The sequence below is a fragment of the Sapajus apella genome, unplaced genomic scaffold (genome assembly GCF_009761245.1).
Source record: "Sapajus apella isolate SASKATOON/1434 unplaced genomic scaffold, GSC_monkey_1.0 scaffold2, whole genome shotgun sequence".
NCBI lineage: Eukaryota > Metazoa > Chordata > Mammalia > Primates > Cebidae > Sapajus > Sapajus apella.
In genome coordinates this window covers 69,467,181-69,474,563 of record NW_022436942.1, presented here as the reverse complement: position 1 = coordinate 69,474,563, position 7,383 = coordinate 69,467,181, and positions in this window count along the sequence as shown.

Sequence of the window (7,383 nt, the reverse complement as noted above, 5' to 3'; positions counted from 1 at the left end):
GGGGGTACAATTGTCACTGCCCCTGTGGAGAGGGGGCAGCTTGGGTTGGAGAAGCACAGCCAGAGACGGGAGCCCCTCCAGAGGGAGCCTTGGCTGCTTCATTGTCTTTCCCCCAGCAAGACCTGCTCTCCTCCGCAGGTACCTCTGGGGTTTTGGTACGGTCCCTGCTCACCTCCTTCCAGAGTCCTGAATGGTGTGGGTGTGGGTGGCACAGGCTCTGGGAGGGGTTTGGAGCTGCCCAGAGCCCTGTGTCCTGGCAGACTCAGCTGGTGGGGTGAGGTGTTAACCCCAGTCCTAGCATAGGATTACAGATTCTCAAGGTACGCTGGCCCTGGTCTCCTGGGAGACATGGGTGGGGGATGTCCCCTACCAAAGCACAAGGTGGGGTCCGGCTGCCTCCCAGATTGGGTGTTGGGGAGCTGTCTGGCTGCCTGGGAGGGAAATGCAAGGGCTAAAATAAAATTTTGTCAAGTAATGGCTGATCTGTGTCATTTTTTTTCCCCATCTAAATCCTTGATTGATTTTCCTGGCAGAGCCCAGAGCAGGCTGTGCACGGGCAGGGACTAGTGTGTGGTCCCCCATGGCTGGTGCCCTCCCAGGAACATTCTGACTTCTCAAGGCAGATGCTGGTCCCGTTATACAGATGTGGAAGCTGAAGCTCAGGAGGTTATGAAACTTGCCAAAGCCACATAGCTGGAGAGTGTCAGAGCAGGGATGTAAACCTCTGGCATCCCATGACAGGACAGAGTCTTCAGGAGGAATATAAGAGAAAATGGAACCCAAAGTTCCTTTTCAGAAGGGAGAGAAGGTGGAGGAAAGCCAAGGATATGAAAGCTAACTGTGGGCTGAAGACCTGAGAGTTGGGAGGGACATTAACTGTAATCCTGATCAGGATGGCAGGCGGAAGAGTCAAAACTGAGCGGTTCTCACTGATAAGTTCATGGAGGCTGTGGAGGGGGCTGGAGTGAAGAGGATTCTGGCACCAGTGCAAGTTCAGCGGGAAAGAGCCTGTGATTGATTAATAATGTCAGCTGTGAGCACTGTGTGGCTGGTAGTGGTACTCATGTTATGTATCTGCTCTCTGAATGAGTCTGTCTGCTGGGTTGATGTGGGGTTCATAGAAGGGGCCAAGGTGGCCTAGCATTATGGACTTACGCCCGAGGTCCTCCTCATGTGGACTCACCTTGGGTCACAGGTCTCCCTTGCCAGCCTGGAAAAATCCTGCACATTTAGAAACATGTGGCTTAGGGTGAGCAACCTACAGCCCTCATGTTCAAGTTCAAGAAATGAAAAGTATAAAGGTTAGGGAATCATGGCCCTTATGAGCATCCAGTGTGTGCTGAGTAATTCTTTCCATCTCTTGTGGGACCACAGCTGACAGATGGGGGCTGGGGAAGTGGCTTCCCACACAAGCTGAGTCAGGGTGCTGCCTGTGGCATCCGTGACCGCAGCATGGGGCAAAGAGTGGGGGAAATAGCGGGAGAAAAACACAGCTCCAGGAGGGAGGGTCAACAGCAAAATGCTGGCCATCCAACTGCTGATGTCAGTGATTCCTCTGGACCCAGGGGATGTGTTCAGGGCACAAGTCTAAGGGGGCACGGTATGTGGTCAAAAGGAATGAGGCTTCTGACGGGCCACTTGGAGTAGAGGGTGAGGCCCTCAAGCAGGACACTCCAGCCAGAGGTTAGGCTGAGTGCCAAACATCCATCCACCCTAAATACTTATGTAGTCAAATTCAGTTACGCTGCTGTAGGCTCTCAGAGAATGGCTAAACTTTGGCTGCCAAAGAGTGGCTGTGTGACCTGATTTTGGCCAATGAGATGTGAGTGGTCTACCTTCTAAAACACAAACACAATAAAGAGCTCTTCATTGTTCTCTGTGGGGAGGGAGAAGAGGGAGTAATGTCTGTGATGCCTGGCACTGTGGCAGCCATCTTGCCATCAAGAAGTTGACCACTCTGAAGAATGTGCCCCATTCTGAGTTTGGCACACACTTTAGGGTGGTTCTGGATAGCCAATTGCAGGGCTTTTGTTGGCTCAGTGGGGTGCAGGTTGGGGCAAGAATGGGATTTCCTGAAATAGTAAAGGGGCCACTGCTTCTCATCCCTTCCTAAAGAGTGAACAAATATGGAGGAAGATCATGTCCCCCTCTGGCCATGTATCTTGAATCTTCCTAAGGGGCTGCTTTGTCCCTACTATGTGCTATGTGGCTAGATCTGATGCCAACTATCCACTCCTCCTAACCCCTCCGCGGATGAACTCACCTCACCTTACACAAACTTTGTCATGAAAAAGTTCCTGCTACTTGTTCCAGCTTCTAAAATTTAAGCATTCAACATGAAACTCTTCCAAAATGGTAAAATAATAAGTTGTCTAAGCCTAGGTGAAGGTTTTATATTTTTCTGATGAAGCCTTTATAAAAGGTGGGCAAAATATTTACAAGTCATTTGCAATCTGATATGCAGAATATAGAGAGAACTCCTAAAACTTATAACAGCAACAAAAAACAACTTGACTTAAAATTCAGCAAAAGGCCGGGTGGTCCATGCCTGTAATCCTAGCACTTTGGGAGGCTACGGTGGGCAGATCACCTGAGGCCAGGAGTTCGAGACCAGCCAGGCCAACATGGTGAAATCCTGACTGCACTAAAAATACAAAAATTAGCCAGGTGTAGTGGCAGGTGCCTGGAGTCCCAGCTATTTGGGAGGCTGAGGCAGGAGAATCCCTGGAATGCCAGAGGTGGAGGTTACAGTGAGCCAAGATGGCACCACAGCACCGCAGCCTGGGTGATACAGCAAGACTCCATCCCCCCGCACCTGCAAAAAAAAAAAGTCCGGGAGTGGTGGCTCATGCTTGTAATCCTAGCACTTTAGGAGGCTGAGGCAGGCAGATCACTTGAGGTCAGGAGTTCGAGACCAGCCTGGCCAACATAGTGAAACCCTGTCTCTACTAAAAATACAAAATTAGCAGGGCATGGTGGGAGGTGCCTGTAATCCCAGTTACTCAGGAGGCTGAGGCAAGAGAATCGCTTGAACCCAGGAGGTGGATGTTGCAGTGAGCCGAGATTGTGCCACTAGATTCCAGCTTGGGGGTGGGGGTAGAGTGAGACTCAGTCTCCAAAAAAAAAAAAAGGGGGCAAAAGACTTGAGTAGACATTTCTCTAAAGAAGATATATAAATGGCCAATAAGCAATAAGTACATGAAAAGATGCTCACCATCAGTATCAGTAGCAAAATACAAGTCAGATTAGGATGGCTACAGTCAACACAGAAAATATCAAGTGTTGGCCAGGATGTGTAGATATTGGAACCCTTGTGCACTGTTGATGGGAATATAAAATGATGCAGCCTCAGCCGGCATGGTAGCTCATGCCTGTGATCCCAGCACTTTGGGAGGCTGAGGCGGGTGGATCATCTGAGATCAAGAGTTCGAGACCAGCCTGGCCAACATAGTGAAACCCCATCTCTACTAAAAATACAAAAAATTAGCTGGGTGTGGTGGCGGGCACCTGTAATCCCAGCTACTAGGGAGGCAGAGGCAGGAGAATCGCTTGAACCCTGGGAGGTGGAGGTTGCAGTGAGCTGAGATTGTGCTATTGCACTCCAGCCTGGGTAACAAGGGTGAAACTCCATCTCAAAATAAATTAAAAAAAAAAAAAAAAAAAGTCCTGGCATGGTGGCTCATGCCTATAATCCCAGGACTTTGGGAGGCTTGGGTGGGTAGATCAAGAGGTCAGGAGTTCAAGACCAGCCTGGCCAAGATGGTGAAACCCTGTCTCTACTAAAAATACAAAAATTAGCCAGGCAAGATGGCAGCTAAAAGAGAAAAAACATGATATAGCCTCTGTGGAAAAAAGTGTGGTAGTTCCTCAAATAGTTAAAGATAGATTTACCATATGATGCAGCAATTCACTGCTTGTATATATCCAAAAGAATTGAAAGCAGAGTTTTTTGTCAGTTTTTTTTTTTTTTTTTTTTGTCTGTTTTTAGAGATGGGGTCTTGCTCTGTCACTTGGGCTGGAGTGCAGTGGCATGATCTTGGCTCACTGAAACCTCTGCCTCCCGGATTCAAGCAATTCTCCTGTTTCAGCCTCCAGAGTAGCTGGGATTACAGGCATGTGCCACCACACCCAGCTAATTTTTCATATTTTTAATAGAGATGGGGTTTGTTGGCCAGGCAGGTCTCAAACTCTTGACCTCAGGTGATCCACCTGCCTTGGCCTCCCAAAATACTGGAATTACAGGCATGAGCCACCTTGTCCAGCTGTTTTTTTTCTTTTTCCTTTAAAGACAGGGTCATGCCGGGTGTGGTGGCTCCCGCCTGTAATCCAAGCACTTTGGAGGCCAAGGCGGGCAGATCACCTGAGGTCGGGAGTTCAAGACCAGCCTAACCAACATGGTGAAACCCCGTCTTAAAAAAAAAATAAATTAATTAATTAAAAAAAAAATAAAGACAGGTCTTGCCCTGTTGCCCAGGCTGGAGGGCAGTGGTGACACCATTCAGGCTTACTGCAGCCTTGACCGCCCTGGTTCAAGCGATCATCTCACTTCAGCCTTCCAAGTAGCTGGAACCACAGGTACACACCAGCACGCCTAACTTTTTAATTGTATTTATTTTTATTTATTTATTTATTTATTTTTTTGGGGGACGGAGTTTCGCTCTTGTTACCTAGGCTGGAGTGCAATGGCGCGATCTCGGCTCACCGCAACCTCCGCCTCCTGGGTTCAGGCAATTCTCCTGCCTCAGCTTCCTGAGTAACTGGGATTACAAGCACGCGCCACCATGCCCAGCTAATGTTTTGTATTTTTAGTAGAGACGGGGTTTCACCGTGTTGACCAGGATGGTCTCGATCTCTTGACCTCGTGATCAACCCGCCTCGGCCTCCCAAAATGCTGGGATTATAGGCGTGAGCCACCGCGCCTGGCCAACTTTTTAATTTTAGAGATGGGGGTCTTGCTGTGTTGCCCAGGCTGGTCTTGAACTCCTGGGCCAAGCAATCCTCCTGCCTCGGCCTTCCAAAGTGTTGAGATTACAGGCGTGAGCCAGCATATCCAGCAAAAGCAGGGTCTTGAAAAAACATTTGCATGCCCATGTTCATAGCAGCATCATTCTTGCGTTCATCCCAAGCGCCCATTAGTGGATTAGTGGGTAAACAAACTGTGGTCTATCCAGGGAATGGAATATTTTTCAGCCTTAAGAGAAGGAAATTTTGACACATGCTACAACATAGATGAACCCTGAAGACATTAGGCTAAATGAAATAAGCCAGTCACAAAATAACAAATACTGTATAATTCCACTTATAAGAGATGTTATTTTGGTGCAAAAGTAATTGCAGTTTTGCTATTACTTTTTTTTTTTTTTTTTGAGATGGAGTCTTGCTCTGTTGCCCAGGCTGGAGTGTGATGGCATGATCTCGGCTCACTGCAACCTCCGCCTCCCGGGTTCAAGTGATTCTCCTGCCTCAGCCTCCTGAGTAGCTGGGATTACAGGCGTGCGCCACTATGCCCAGATATTTTTTGTATTTTTAGTAGAGACGGGGTTTCTCCATGTTGGTCAAGCTGGTCTTGAACTCCTGACCTCAGGTGATCCTCCCACCTCAGCCTCCCAAAGTGCTAGGATTACAGGCATGAGCCACTGTGCTCGTCTTTGCTATTACTTTTAATGACAAAAGCCACAATTAATTTTGCACTGACCTAATACTAAGAATAGCCAAATTCAGAGACAAAAAGTAGAATGGTGGGTGCCAGGGTCTCAGGGGAGGCAAGATGGGGAGTTAGTGATTAATGAGGACAGAGTTTAGTTTTGCAAGATGGAAAGAGTTCTGGAGATGGACGGTGATGATGGCTGCATTGTTATGAATGTTCTTAATACCACTGTACTGTACACTCGAAAATGGTTAAGATGGCAAAGCTGTGCCTGGGCACAGTGGCTCATACCTGTAATCCCAGGACTGTGGGAGGCCGAAGTAGGCAGATTGCTTGAGCCCAGGAGCTTGAGACCAGCCTGGGCAACATGGCAAAACCCCGTCTCTATAAAAAACACAAAAATTAGCCAGGCATAGTGGTGTGTGCCTGTAGTCCCAGCTACTCAGAGGCTGAGGTGGGAGGATTGCTTGAGCCTGGGAGGCAGAGGTTGCAGTGAACTGAGATTGTGCCGCTGCACTCCAGCCTGGGTGACAGAGTGATCCCATCTCAAAAAAAAAAAAAAAAAAAAAAAAAAAAAGGCTAACTTTGGTTTATGTGTATTACATATATGTGTGTGTGTATATATATATATAATTCCACTTATAGGAGGTATTATTTTGGTGCAAAAGTAATTGCAGTTTTGCTATTACTTTTTTTTTGAGATAGAGTCTTGCTCTGTTGCCCAGGCTGGAGTGTGATGGCGTGATCTCTGCTCACCACAACCTCTGCCTCCCTGGTTCAAGCAATTCTCCTGCCTCAGGCTCCCGAGTAGCTGGGATTATAGGCATGCACCACCACGCCCAGCTAATTTTGTACTTTTAGTAGAGATGGGGTTTCTCCATGTTGGTCAGGCTGGCCTCGAACTCCCGACCTCAGGTGATCCACTCGCCTTGGTCTCCTAAAGTGCTAGGATTATAGGTGTGAGCCACCGCACCTGGCCTATTTTACCAGGTCTTGAACTCCCAACCTCAGGTTGGGTGATCTGCCCGCCTCAGCCTCCCAAAGGGCTGGGATTACAGGCATGAGCCACCGCGCTCAGCCTATTTTCCCGCCACCACCACCACAACAATAATAATAAAGGCGGGCCCATGCATTGTTTTTTCCAAGAGGGTTTCCTGCTCCTGACACTGGGGCCAGCTACCTTTGCGGTTCCCCGGTGCCTGGGGCTGAGAGCAGCTGAGCACCAGGGCCATGGTTGCTGCCCTCTCTTCATGGTCCTGGGGCACAGCTGTCATTGCTTCTCTAATCGTGATGCTGAAAAATCCCAGGGCAGGGTACCCAGGCCCTCTAGGCTGCAGCTACTCAAGAAAGGGGCTACATCTGCCTCCCCTCTGTCTCTCCCTGGGGCCTGGCACAGAGAAGCCAATCTTTGCCTCCATGCCTCTCTCAGCTCCCCTGATTCTTCCCTCTTTGACTACAGCTAATTGGATGAGAGTTGGTCAGACGCAAGCTGAGCCAATCAGGGTCCTGCGAACTAAGGTCGGAATCTGTAAGTGCTAAACTTGAGTTGATGGCTGAGTGACCCTTCTGGGACATGATGGCAGGGAGAGAAACAGCCAGGCCTTAGAGGGAACTAAGATCAAAATAGCCTGTGCAACACATGAAGCCTGGCTGAACTTCTTGCTTTTGGGTTTTCCAGGATCTCCCCGGATCCTCCCAATAAACATTTGCATAGTTAAGTGGGTTATAATTTCTTT